General features: G+C 47.9%; 1 protein-coding gene across 4 annotated transcripts in view; it reads left to right on the top strand.

The window, feature by feature from the left end:
- The first annotated feature begins 6,117 nt into the window (after window positions 1-6,117).
- CSNK1G1 (casein kinase 1 gamma 1) overlaps window positions 6,118-14,626 on the top strand; it is a 95,859-nt gene continuing 87,350 nt past the window's right edge. For all 4 annotated transcript variants that reach the window (XM_086848875.1, XM_086848874.1, XM_086848873.1 and 1 more), the window contains exon 1: window positions 6,118-6,285. The gene's annotated coding sequence lies outside the window, so the exon portion shown is untranslated. The remainder of the gene's footprint in view (window positions 6,286-14,626) is intronic.

Raw genomic sequence — 14,626 nt, 5'->3', positions numbered from 1 at the left:
CACCTGTCTTTATTGTAGTCTTTATTGTAGTAAAAGCTGTTAACGAAGACTTCTCTGTCCGAAGATGGGAAACTGGATTTGGAAAGGCACTGGAGAGGTGGGTGGGCAGCTGAAACTTGCTCTGATTAGAGGTGACATTTAATTGACACAAACTAGTTGTTCCAAAGAATCAGAACTCTGAAAGCTGGCAGAGGAATAAATGGCTAAAACTAAATAAAACTTGCTATTGGGGCTGTTATAAATGTTGCCACATAACTTTGGGGGGAGCCCAAAAGTTAACTTTTGGGGTAATTAACAGGAAAGAAGCAAGTAGGGCGTTGTGATAGGGCTCTTCCTCAGAAGCTCCCTGAAATATCAGAGTATTGTTAAGCAGATGAAGCGGGGAATTTAGGGGGATGTTAAAATTTAAATTTAGCACATCAGGAGAGTTTAGTGGCAACTCTCAGGTCAGCCTGGTGGGAAAGCAGTGAATGCTGTAAAAACCTCTTCCTAAAAGTTCTATTGATAAAAAGCAGAATTGTTACAGAAAAGCAGTTCAAGCTTGAATGAGAAGTAGGAATTTATTTCTCCTTAGCAGAAAATTTTAAAAGATCATGTAAATTAAAGGGCGAAATCTGAACAAGACACAGATTTCTTTGCCCTGACAGCACACAAAACATCATCACAGTGACAGGTCCCACAGTGGCACTAGTGGCAGCTCTTTCCCGTCCCTTTGACCTGCCAAACCAGCATATCCTCAGTTCCATTTCTCCTCTAAAAATGCCTGGGAGACAGCAAACACCTCTGGGCTCCGATCAGATCTGCTCATCCCTGCATTCCCTCAGCCATTATCCATCATCAGCTGCTCCGTGCAGGCTGGGCCAGGCAGGAAGGGGGAAGGATGAGGAGGCTCATGGAGACCTGAATCACAGATCCCAGAATGGTTTGGGTTGGAAGAGACCTCAAAGCTTATCCCATTCCACCTGCTACCATGGACAGGGACACCTGCCACTAGCCCAGGTTGCTCCAAACCCCATCCAACCTGGCCTGGGACACTTCCAGGGATGGGGAGTCACAGCTTCTCTGGGAAACCTGTGCCAGGGCCTCCCCACCCTCACAGGGAAAAATTCCTTCCCAATATCCCAACTAACCCCCGCCTCTGGCAGTAGGAAACCATTTCCCCCTTGTCCTGGCACTCCAGGCCCTTGTAAAGAGTCTCTCTACATGTTTCTTTCCAGCTCCTTCAGGCACTGGGAGGCCAAGTTAGGCCACCCTGAAACTTCTCCAGGCTGAACAATCCCAATTCTTCCAGCCTTTCCTCCAGAGCTGCTCCATTCTCTGAACATTTTGGTGCTTCCTCTGCACTCACTCCAACAGCTCCACATCCTTCTGTGCTGGATTGCTCTCACACATCGTTAAACAGATGAAACCCGACGGAGCTGGAACACAGGAGGCTGCAGAGGGATGTGAGTGGCACAGGAGATGCTTGGGATCAAATATGTGTCCCTGTGGTACACACCCACCCTGCTGGGAGCCTCGGGAAAGAGCAACACTAGGTATTCACGAGCAACTAAACTGCTTTTGCCCCTAATAAACAAATAAATATCCTCCCTCTTCACGGATAAAATCCAAATGTTTCCGTCAGGACCTGCAGTCCTAAAGCTGAGTTTTTAATAGGAACAAAATGCAGGAGAAGGTGTTAACTTGGCTGCTTTCCTGCCCCAATGGGAATATGGGAGGGTGACCTTCAACCCACACTCCCTGGGGCTGGAGCTGATTTAGCTCCAGCTGTGCCCTTGCTGCTACTCTTTGAGTCCATAGGGAAACAGGAATAGCACCCAGCTCTTCTGAAAATAAGGGAAAAAAACAGAAAGGGAGAGAGTGCTAAAGCTCAGGAGCTTCAGACAACCCAAAATAAAAATTATAGGTAAAAACAGACTTATAGGGAAAAAAAAAAAAAAAAAAAAAGCTTGCCTGGTTGCTTTTTGGGCTTTTTTTCCCCAGCTATTGTTGTTCTAATAAAAATCTCCTTAAAATGGCACTGTGTGGATCCTAGAATGCTGAGAGTTTGCACCTATGCTGACACCTGTGCTGAAGGATTTCCATCAGTCTCAAGAAGAGCTTCAGTCCAATGATATAATTAATAGTGAAGTTTAATGTGGTAAAGAGGGGTCATGCACTGTGTTGAAAATTAATTACAGATAAATTGGCTGTATCACTGTACTGGCTGTAATGTTACAGCACCTAACAGGTTTTCCCTGTGAAAGGGGATTTCTACAGTCTTAGGGCAAGAGGTGTGGTCCAGAGAATCTCCTGAGAAGAACACTCATCTGGAAACCCAGTCAGTATTACTTTCATATCTTCAGAGTAGTTTTCACTTCTGAGGTAATTTCTTATTATTTTATAACAATGATAATTTGGTTAAATCCATATGAACACCACAACTCATTGATGGCCCCTTCCAGTGCCTAAAGGAGCTCCAGGAGAGCTGGAGAGGGACTTTGTGTCAAGGGATGGAGGGACAGGATTGGGAGGAATGGCTTCCCTCTGCCCGAGGACAGGGTTAGATGGATATTGGGAAGGAATTCTTCCCTGGGAGGGAGGTGAGGCCCTAGCACAGGGTGCCCAGAGCAGCTGTGGCTGCCCCATCCTTGCAAGCGTCCAAGGCCAAGTTTGATGTGACTTGGAGCACCCTGGGATAGTGGAAAGTTTTCCTACCCATGGAAGGGGGTGGATTGAGAGGAATTTAAAGATGTTTTCCAACCCAATCCAGCCTGTGATTCCAAGGCTTTTAAACACCAGTTCCCCAGGCTGCCCATAGATGTCAGCAGCATCTTCAGCTACAAACGCTGGGCTGTGCCAGGGACCAGAGCAGGCGCCTTCTGCCTCGGACCAGTTTATTTAGGAAACGTGAAGAAAATATATTGGTATATGGATGAGAGGCTGGAATTGCTCATTTCCCGAGTCTGTGTTATCTTGCCAGGTAAGGAAATGGCCTCAACAAAATCACAAATTCACCCGCTGTGTGAATCCCTGTGGCTTTCTCAAATTGCTGGAGAGTCAGGAATGGGCAGTGAGGGCAACCCACTCCCCCCAGCAGGTTTTATTTCCATCCCAACACATGGAATTTTCTTCTGATAGTCCATATTATTTATCTGACCCCTGACCTTGAGAACATCACAGCCCTGAGAGCACTAATGAGCAATAAACTGTTCTCAGCTGAGCCTGCTATTCATGCCTGAAGGTCCAAGAGCTCCTTTTGAGCCAGGCTAGGGCACCCACACTTTTTCCCAGGGGATGTTGGATGTACCTACATCACAAATGAGAGCTGAGGGGTTCACTGCTGGCACAACTGGGCACGTGTTTCTTGGGTGCTTCAAAAGCAGCTGCAAAGTGAGCAAAGTGCTTAGGAGATAAGAATTCCTGAGAGCCTAATACATTGAATTTAAAATCTTATGGGGCAAAATGATCTTTGTTTGGGCAAGAGAGAAGTAATGAAACAGATGTCATCCTATGTCATCCCCACAGCCTAAGGCTTTTCCTTCTTCCCACAGGGATAATTACAAATTGCTGCTGCTCCACAGCACTTTTGAGCTTTTCCTGGCAGACCCCTTCTCCCCTCACATCCGAAACAGGACAGACAGCACATTTCTGTTGGATGTAGCTGGAAGAAAGAATCTCCTGCTGCTGTTCCACAGCCAGGGCTGCACAGGGGGGCAGCTGGCCGGCGGGGACAGCAGATGTCTGGGCCATGGGGATGTAGACAGAGGGGAGGGGAGCAGGGCCATCAGCTGTCAGGCTGCCGACCTCTTACCCCACCATGGGAAATCCAGCGCCTAATCCCAGGGAGCTCATCCCCAGATGAGGGGGGGTTTCATAGTTTTTTTCTGATTTTCAAGGCTTTTTCTTAAAAAAAAAAAATCTGTTACCAGACCATGTCCAATTCATAGCCATGACTGTTGACTTCCCAGTCCCTGGAGTGCAGCCTCCCTGCTGTGCTTTGGTGTTCAGGTGTTGCCAGTTTATGTTGAGGGAGATAAAACTCAGCTCCTGCTAGAGCACTACTAATTTTGGTAAATTCCAAACCTGTTCATGTACATTCCTGCTCTGGATTGAGTGGTTACAGGGCTGTTTCTACTGGAAGAGAGAAGGGTGAGACCTCGGTACCTTATGAGCAGTTGCTCCTCTGCTCTCACCTCTGCCAAAACTTGCACTTTTAAGCTTTGTTTTTCCTTCGGCTTTGTTTTTTTCCCCTTTGGACATTACTCAGAAGGATCTGAGGTCTGCAGGGTCCCCCTTGCCCACGCTGGCAAGTCGGGGTGGTGCCTCCCTGTGCCTGATCCTCAACAGCAGCTTCATTGTCCTTCCTGCTGCTCTGGACAAAGGGGAATTGTCCTGCCCACCAGCTCCAGAGCCGCTTCATCCCGACCGGAGATGCGAGAAGGAAAGCAGGATGTTTCCTTTCTGCAATAAAAAGAAGCTTGGGAATCGGGCTGGAATCTCACCTGTCAGGGCTGAGGATGAGGAGGCAAGGAACCTCTGCTGGGGTGCTCCACATCCACCCCAAATGTTTTTGGGTCAGCTTTGACTCCCCCTTTAATTCAACACACAGGCTGGTGCTCAGATAAACTCCCAAGGGATTATCACAGGGATAATGAGAACCCACACGTTCAATAGGATTTAGCAGAATAACTACTCGGAGTAAAATTGATGATAATTTTTCAGAATTAAGATGCTCCTTGGGAGTGCCCAGATGGTTCAGAGCAGAAAAAAATGTGAGCCAAATCACAAAAATGCCTCTCCTTTTGATAAAAGATATTGTCAATATTGTGATATCCACATTATTATTATTATTTCCTAGAGACAATAGCACAAAGAATAAGCAAAATAAACTCACTGAGGAGCAAAGGCTCAGGTTAGGATTTGACAGGATGCTGCCAGAACAGGCTTTTCAGGTGGCTGGATTGAGACATTCTGCTTTTGATACTGACAACTCAAAAGGTTTAATAAGAAATATTAAGCCTTTATTAAACCTATACTGAGCCAGCCAAGTGCATATAGCCCCTAAAAGAGAAAAAACAGAAGTGAAATGTCCTTTTTTATTAGAACTGGGCTTGTTTTCAGGTTAACTATGGCATCAGGGAAAAATTTCCAAGCTCAGCCTCAGGAATACAAGGTAGTAGGGGAAGTAAATAATTTTAATGCCTAAGTTCTGGATCTGAACACATTTTCCAAATAAACCTGTGGTTCATCCCTGGTGGGGCCCATATGCTGGCAAGCTGTTATGTGTGTGGCTGGATAATGGGATTGTCCCCAGGCTGGAGGCCTGCACACCATGGAGGAAGGTTTTCCTCACAGTGTTTTTAACCACTTTTAAGGAATGATCAGCCTGGTTGGCTGGAAGGTGTCACTGCCCATGGCAGGGAGGGAACGAGATGGTATTTAAGGTCCCTCCCAATCCAAAGCAGTCCTTGATTCCGTGATTCTGTGAATATGTCGGTTTAAAACATCCATCTGGAAAATGCCAAGCTCTTCACCAGAATCAGCCTGGGAGCATCCAGGTGATGACCCCAGTGTGTTTCTGCTCCTTTCGCATAGAATCAAGGAATAGTTTGGGTTGGAAGGGACCACCCCGGTGGGTGCTGAACTCCGGAGGATGCCAAGCCCCAGCGGGATGCTGAGCTGAGCCCCGGAGGATGCAGAGCCCCGGTGGGTGCTGAGCTCAGGTTTGTGCCGAGCCCGGTTGATGCTGAGCCCCGGAGGACGCTGAGTCCCAGCGGAGAGCCAAGCTGAGCCCCGCAGGGTGCTGAGCCCCGCAGGGTGCTGAGCCCCGCAGGGTGCTGAGCCCCGCAGGGTGCTGAGCCCCGCAGGGTGCTGAGCCCCGCAGGGTGCTGAGCCCCGCAGGGTGCTGAGCCCCGCAGGGTGCTGAGCCCCGCAGGGTGCTGAGCCCCGCAGGGTGCTGAGCCCCGCAGGGTGCTGAGCCCCGCAGGGTGCTGAGCCCCAGCTGATCCTGAACCCCGGCCGATGCTGAGCCCGGCCGGGAGCAGAGCCCCCCTGTCCCGCCGCCTCCTCCTGCCAACGCCACGCGGTTTCCAGGCCGGCGGTGCCCCGGAAGCGGCGCGGGCGCGGCGCGGCCATAGGGCGGAGCCGCGCGGGGCGGTGCCGGCGCCGAGCGCTGCCGGGTCGGGCTGTGCCCGTCGAGCGCCGTGAGGGAGGAGCTGCGGCGGGCGCGGGGAGAGCAGTGGCGGCTCCGGCCCGGCCCAGCCCGGCCCGGCCCGCCCGGGGAGCGCAGCGCCGGCGGAGCAGGTACGGCGGCGGGGCGCGGGCGGCGGGGCCCGGCCGAGGGGCGGTTCTTGAGGCCCGCCCGCCGCGGAGGCTCCGCCGGGCTCGGCGCTCCAGCCCTCACGGTGCGGCGGGAAGGGCTCCGGCCGAACGGGTGGAGGAGCCGCCGTGGGGCGGCCCGAGGGACCCGCGGCTCCCCCCGGGGTGTGGGTTCGGGGTGCCGGGCTGGTGCTGCCCTGCGGGGTTTGAGTTGGGGGAACGTGGCAGCCCGAGCTGAGGGGCTGTCCCGGGAGTGCGGGGCAGGGACCTGCCTGGGAAGGAGCTGGAGGTGCCTTGGGAGCTGCTGAATGTGGGGGTGTTCCCAGGCTAAGCAAGCGAAGTGCTCTGTGTCACAGGAGGTGTATCAGCAACACATTTGTGTGAAGAAGTTATATATCCCCCCTACGTCTGGGAAGTGTTTCCATTTGCTGTTTGGCACACTCTGGAACTCCAGGGGTTGGGGTTTGTCGTCTTATCCAAATCATGGAATCGGGATAATTTGGGTTGGAAGGATCTTAAAAGTCATGTCATTCCACCCCCTGCCATGGGCAGGGACACCTTTCACTAGACCACGCCACTCCAAACCACATCCAAGCTGGCCTTGGACACTTCCAGGGACGGGGCAGCCTCAACTGCCTCGGGAGGGTGACATCTTCCCTTCCAAATGTTTCACTGCTACCAGCAGTCCCCTTTAGCTTTCCTCAACAGTGACTTCTCTGCTCGTGGAATGTCTTCTGAGCAGAGTCCAAGCTCTGTTGAGCTGCCTCCCATGCCTGACTTCGTGTGGCATTTTCTGCCATCCTCATTTCTGGTTTCTGGGCTCACCGTGACCTGCCTGAAGTCCCACTGTCACGGGTGTGACATCAGACTTGACTTTTTTTTTTTACGAGTGACCTAATGCCTGTCAGCTTCTGCAGCCACTCCCAAAGTTCTCCAGGACCTGCCTTTTCCTTCTCTCAGCTTCCCAGCTGCCAGCTGGGATTTACCCAGATAAACCATCTCTACATCCCTGGTCCTGTGCTGTGCTGGTAACTCAGTCTCTGTTGGGACAGGATGGTGGGTGAACTGGGAATCATGAGCTGTGTTCCTGTTGAGGAGCTCTTATAGAATATTAGCAGCATTTTCCCACAGATAAATTTCAAAAAAAACCAAAAAAAAACAAAGGGTGCCTTTGAGTTATGAGTTTGTAGAGATTCAGGCTGCAGAATTTCTCAGTGCTTGCCAGTGGCTCAAGTTCTGGAAGTGCCACCTGGATGGTGAAGTTTTACTGATGAGAGAATTTGGGTTTCATGACATTGCTGTTGTAGAGAGATGCAAACTCTGGTTATTTCCATGTGAAGCTGGGCTCACACTGGAGTCAGGGATGAGCTGGAGGTGCTGCCAACAATAAATATCAGCAGGAATTCTTGTCCAAGGAAGGTGACCGCTGGCAAGGTGTGACCAGATAAGAAAAGAACTTAAATATCATGGCATGTAACGAAAAAAAGCATTATTAGTAAAAGAAACATGCAGAGGTAGTTATGAAGAGTGGAGGTGAGAGCTGCCAGGGAAATCTCAGTTTCCATGTCAAAGTTCTGGCTGCTGGTATAGTGGCACCCTGGCACCACTGATATTCCAGTCTTCTGGCAAAAATCTTGCTGACTCCAGTAAAATTTTAGGCAATTGGCTTGATAAAATCAGGTCTTTATGCTCACACCCTGCATAAGCACCTAAGCTTTTTTCAGATACAAGTGTTTCTTTAAAGAACTGAAGAAGTTCTTTAAAGAACTGCCCTGAAATCACCTTTTCTGGACTTGGCTAGTGCCTTTTTTATTCTTTAAGAACTGTTGGGTGGTGAGGGGGAAAAGTCTCATCTCTGCTTTCCTCTGTAAGTCTATAACTGTGTGTCTTCAATTGTTGGCCAAAAGTCCTCTCAAGTTTGGGCCAATCTGGGCTCCTTGCTGTGTTTTTCTGGACATGAGGGCTGGGAACTCACACCAGATTCTCACAAATTTATCTGTGGCTGGTACATAACCTGCCTGTGTTTATGCCAGAGTTGCTTCCTCTATATCAGCTCTTCTCTCCGTTGGTGCTTTTGGAAAGCTCAGCCCAGCTGTTGGCTCCTTATTTTCAAACCATGCAGGACCTCTTTTCCGTGTTCTCTGTCTCTCTCTTCCCTGCACATGTTTGCTCAAAGCTAATCCCTGAGGGGAACAGGGCACAGAAAGGCAGGGGAATGCTCTCTGGGATGCTGTGCTGTGCCGTTCAGAATTTCTTTGTGCTGGAACAAGCTAATACCCTATCTCTCTTTCTTTTTCCTTGGATTAAAGAGCTTCCCAGTTCATAGTAGTGTTTCTTGTGAAGTCTGAAGTGTGTGATCTTGCCTCATTCCAGCACATCTATCTTGCTCTTCCATAGGAGTTTTCATATTGTTCCAGTTCTCTGTATTGGCAACAACTTGGTTGCCATGCCAGAGTCACCAATGGAAGCTATTCAGACAGGTTCAGAACTCCGCTGTGAGGGGAGTTGTGTTGTGAGCTGGGCAAGATCCTGAGTCTATCCTAGTCCAGAGCCACTTGCTGCTTTCCCTGTCCTAACACTGCTCCCTTTTGCAGCTCTTAGGAAGCAATCAGCCGCTGTGTATTTTTCAGGTTAACAGATGAAATCCTGTGTAATGCCTTAAAAAGTGCTACCAGATGAGACCAGGAATCCATTTGGCCTGGTATCCTGCTCACTGGTAACCAGGAGCAGATGCTTGGGGAGGGGAGAACACAATCCCAGCAGATCTAATCCAAGGAAATAGTGCTTTATTTCTCTCTCTTCAGTAGTTCATGACCTCCCTGAGCCAGGTGTTGAATTTAGGAACCTTCATGCTTCTCTTCATTATATTACTGATTTTAGGAAAATACTTTCTCCATTCCTGGTAGTCTCTTGGCTGAATTGTCCTCATGTATTTAGACTTCCTGTGTCTCTTCTTGTTTCTCATATCATTGCCAGCTCTGCTCCAGCCTCCTTGAGACAGGTAAGGAAGGAGGGGTTCGGCACAGGGCAATGGGAGACATTTACAGAGGTTCTGGGTTATATTTATGGTGCAGGTACCTCTTCAGAGGTATTTTAGAGGTATTTTATCCTGTATTATCATCTCTGTAATTACAAATGTTGTGCTCATTAGTGTGTTGGTGTGGATCATGGTTTTTGTAGAATACTCTGCTGTAGTCCTGCTTCCCAGGGTTGGCTTGAGTTCAGTCTGTCATGTTTCTTGAAATTGACATTAGGGTGGTTTTTCCTGATGTGCTGCTCTGTGAATTGTATCACCCACTCATATCACGAGATTTTACTGCAATTCCTTGGAGTCATGGCTCTTATTTACTTCTCATCCTGAATTATTCAGAGTAGCAAATGTTGTCATCTTAGTAACACGGCTCAGTGTCAAGCAGAATCCTTTGGTGAGTCCCTTCTGCTGCAAAACAGACCAGTGATACGTTCTTCCCCCCTTTTTACCAATTATTTATGTACATGACGGATTTTTCCTTTTATCCTGTAGATTTTCTCTGTAGAGAGCTTTGATGGATTCTGTCATGTAGTTGCTTTTTTCAATGGAGTGTATCAGCTGCTTTTCCCTTGTTGATGTGCTCTGTCCATTGCAAAAGGAAGAAGGAAAAGGGTAAAAAAGACAACAGCCCCTGACTCCTGGGACATGGCTTAATTTTGTACAATATAATTAGCCCTGCAGCAACTTAGGCTGGTCTTGCCCAGCACAGCTGCCTGGGGTTGCCCAGACGCTGCTGAATTGTTCTGTCGAAGCTGGGCCAAGAGACTTTTGGGTACCTGCTTTAACCAAGGGCACTTCCCCATCTCCTTCTGTGTGACACTGGAGTCAAGTGAGGCTGTTGCTGTCACCTCATCGTCTTTTACCACCAAAAGCTTGATTTCTGGGGTCAAGCAGGGAGAGAGGAGATGGCCAAGCTCAACAGAGTACGTACAAAACACAGTTTTAATTTTTGGGGGATGTTGTCTGATGAATCATTAACACAATAATAGATCATGTGGCTTCTAACCCTTTTTTTTTTCCTTACTAAAAGCTTGTAAATTTAGATTTTGTTTCCTTCTTGGACATTTAGCCTTGCTGTACATATGGGTTGGCTTTGATTGCTTGGTCAGATCGCGCTGTAGGGCTCACACCAATATTCCAGCTGCCATTCAAGGTGGAGGCAGGAATTAGTTTAGATTAGATGTTAAGATGAAATTCTTCTCTGTGAGGGTGGTGAAGGCCTGTAACAGGTTAACTGGAGAAGCTGTGGCTGCCCCATCCCTGGAAGTGTCCAAGGCCAGGTTGAACAGGATTTGGGGCGCCCTGGGATTGTAGGAAGTGTCCTTGCCCATGGCAGGGGGTGGAACAAGATGAGCTTTAAGGTCCCTTCCCTTCCAAACATTCCATGGTTCTGAGTTGCTGCTTCTCTCATGCACTCCTGGGGAACAATCACTTTTTGCTGTTCAAGAGCTTGGTCCTGGTGTCACACACACTGAGCTGGCATTTGCTCTGGTGACATGTGGGGCCTGGTTAATGCCACGTGTCCCGCTTGTGCAGCCCACTGGTGACAGTGTGACAGCTGCTGCTCCGCTGTCTGAGGCTCTGATTTTCTGGATTAAACTTGTAGTTCTGATTTACAGGGGATTCCTTGTTGACACAAAAAACTTGAGTTGCTCAAATGGTGGTGTCAGCTTAGGTCCTCTAAATGTTTGCTTAGTCCTTGTGGTTTTTTTAAATGTCTAATGGTTCCTCTACTCTCCACTGTGTTTTGAATGTTCACTTGCAGACCAGACATTTGAGTTTTTCCATTATATTTTCAGACTTCCACCATTTGTGAAGAAACACTCCTGAGCCTTGTTGTTGTCTTTCCATCTGACTTGCACTGTGTTGATTTTTTTTCTAGCTGTGGATTTTCACATGGCTAATTCTTGTCCCATCTGTAGGAGTTCTTGAGGAGATGAGGCTCTTATGAATCACCTTCTTTCCCCCCAAAGATGCATCTTCCTCAGATATACTTCTCTCTGGATCTGCTGGCTTTCTCTATTCCTCTTCTGCAGTGTGAGAGGAGCCTTTGATTTGATTGCAGAGGCCACTGTTGTGGTGCTGTTTTGATCCATTCAGTCCTCGTTCTTGCACAGACTTCCAGTTGTCCCAAAACCTTCTTGGTTCCTAAAGAACCCAAGCCCGAGTGTGGGAGCCATTCTTTGAGATGCAGTCACACAAGTCTTGCTCGTTGCCTTCCTATTCTCAGCAAGAATTTTGGCACTGGATGCTTCCCTCCTCTTTTGCTGCCTTCACCCTTGCAGACAAGAGACTGGAATGCTAGGACAACGGGGAATGGCTTCCCACTGCCAGAGGGTGGGGTTATGTGGGTTACTGTGAAGAAAGTCCTCCCTGTGAGGGTGCTGAGGCCCTGGCACAGGTTTCCCAGAGAAGCTGTGGCTGCCCCACCCGTGGCAGTGTCCAAGGCCACGTTGGAGTGGGCTTGGAGCAACCTGGGCTAGTGGAAGATGTCCCTGCCCATGACAGGGGGATGGAATGAGATAGGCTTTAAGATCTTTCCAACCCAGCCCATTCTGGGATTCTGTGAAGTGCAAAAATCTCAGAATTGTTATACCTACTTCATCTCTATGTTCCACATTAACACCCCTCCACCTTTGTTTTTCACTCGAGGGAGGGGATATTTGAACTCCTTGTTAAATGGCCCGTTTCATTTCTGGTTCATCAGACTCTCCCTACCTTTTAAACAATCCCTTTTTTTTCCCTAGAAATTGGCAAAAGCAACAATGAGACTCAATAGGGGTGAAATTACCATTTTCTCCTGGCTTTTCATATGTTCTTCCTTCCTGTCAGATCCATTTGGAGCAGCCCATCTCCTGCAATGGATAGGTGTCTCTTACCTGTCTGAATCTTCTGGTTTGCTTTGCTCGTCTTTGAGCAAATCTCTTCCAGAGAACAGCTTAATAGCCTGAAAAGTTGACAGTGATTCCACCCTCAAGATCAGGCTGACAGTTTCTGTGTTGTGGAAGACAATTGAATAGCTTGGATTTGCTACTCTGAGCATTTAATGCAGGAATTAGGGATATTCATTGGGGAGATGGGAAAGTTGTTTTCCTGTCTGCCACTGCTCTCCTGCTCCTTTTTTTTTCTTTTTTTTTTTCCCCTTTCTTTTTTTTTCTTTTTTTTCCCTTCCTTTTTTTTTTCTTTTTTTTTTTTTTTTTTTCCACCTTATGGTTTTATTATGTCATTCCTTTAGGCTGGGAATATTGTGTCTGTTTACTAAGATGTGAGGGTTTCTCTGCAGTCCCAAATCTTTTTCCTGAGGTCACTGTGTCTCTGTAGCTCTCTTAGATGAGTTGGCCACATTGTGTGGGGTGCATTAGAGGAGGCCACATCATTTATTAAATATCCTGAGTAGCTGTTGTCCTATATACATGTTTTAATGTCTAGTGATAAAGCCTGGGGAGTTCATGCAGTTTGTGCTGAGGTTAAGAAAACTCTGAAATACCTGCTTCCTATAGAGCTATTCCTTTTTCCCAGCCCACAAGGAATTGCTGTGCATAAGTGCCAAAGCTAGTTAAATCAAGTTGTAGGAGAAACCTATTTGAGCTCTGTGAAACCAACCTGTCTGACATGTTTCCTGGAGCTATTTATTTTATGCTGGAAAAGATGGTCTCTTCCATCTTACTGATTTGCTGTGGAGTTCATGATTTAACCCTGCCATGCCCTGGGCTGATCCCCCAATATAGGCAGTGGGTGGATTCTGTCCATCTGCCCTGCTCAGGTGTGACCCCACCTGCAGAGATGCCTCCAGCTCTGGGATCCAGTGTCAGAAGGATGTGGAGCTGCCCAAGCCAGTCCAGAGGAGGCCAGGGGCTGGAGTCCTGCTCTGGAGCCACACTGTGGGTGTTCATCAAGAGAAGACTCCAGGGAGACCTTAGAGGCCCTTCCAGTGCCTAAAGGAGCTCCAGGAGAACTGAGGAGGGAGTCTGGACAAGAGCCTGGAGTGCCAGGACAAGGCAGAATGGTTTCCCACTGCCAGAAGGCAGAGTTAGATTTGATATTGGGAAGAAATTCTTCTCTGTGAGGGTGGTGAGGCCCAGGCACAGGTAATACCTTGTTTGTAGAAATAAGCCAAACTCAGTCTTTCCTTTGTTTTGCACATTCATGTCTGAGTTACAAGTCAGAGGATAGATTCAGATCATTTCAGTTGTCATCCTTCACATTAATGGAGGGCTCACAACAGGGAAAACTAATACAGGAAATCTGTCTGCATCTGTCTAGTCTTGGACTCAGCAGGTATTTAAATCAGGTATATAATTGACCATAGATTCATTGACTTCAGGTTGGCATCACCTTTAAGATCATTGAGCCCAGCCATTAAGGTTACTTCTCTTATATAAAATTCTTTAGATGGGTTTTGGAAGGGTAGCAGTTTGAAGTTTCTCAGACTTGCTGGATTCTTCAGGCTTTCATTCCTCACTCAAAATTCCCTCCAGATCTGACTGCTGTTTGGGTCTCTTACAACAAATGAGAAGAAGTTCTCTAAAATGCAGCTTTAATATTGTTCATCGATGGTGGCAATTCTGGCAAGTGTAAAGGAAGAATTTGACTCTTCTCAAGGTTGGAACAAGCTGCTTCATTGTGCAGCAATCCCATCCTGCCAGATCCTGGCTATCCTTAGTTACCTTGTAACTGTCTTCCTTTGTAATGCACAAGACCAGTTTAGTTTCTAAAGCTTATTTTTATTTCCTAGATCTTAAAAGAACAAGTTTCAAGGAGCAAATGAAACTTAAGAACCTTTAACATCTTATTTTAATGAAGCAGAGGCCACAGGCTTTGTAGTTGTCTCTTTTTCAAGTCTGGGTTAGACTTCAAAGGTCTCGCCTTTAGGAGTTTCATGCCGACTCATTCTTGCTGTCACTTTTTGGCAGGTCACAGCACTCTGGTTTGTGCTGGGAGAAGGGACTGAGGCAGCACGTGCTTTAAGTAACTTCTTAGATGGAAATAAATGCTTCCAAAATACCTGCTGTGTGTCATTCCTCCAGGTAGTGAGGTTCTTGAAAGTGTTCAAGGCCAGGTTGGATGAGGCTTGGAGCAACCTGGTCTAGTGGAAGGTGTTTCTGCCCATGGCAGGAGGTGGAACAAGGTGGTCTTTAATGTCCACTCCAACCCAATTCAGTCTATGATTTTATGATTCTTCCCCACCCTGAATCATTTTCACTCCCTGGTTGAAACTCATTTTTCTAGCCACAGCCTACCTCAGCTGGCTTTCCTTCAGAGCTGGCTTGGATGCTTTGGAGGCCCTGGGGTTCT

This window comes from Cyanistes caeruleus, chromosome 13, assembly GCF_971803275.1.
Source record: "Cyanistes caeruleus chromosome 13, bCyaCae1.hap1.1, whole genome shotgun sequence".
NCBI lineage: Eukaryota > Metazoa > Chordata > Aves > Passeriformes > Paridae > Cyanistes > Cyanistes caeruleus.
This window is presented reverse-complemented; position numbering and strand designations above follow the sequence as displayed.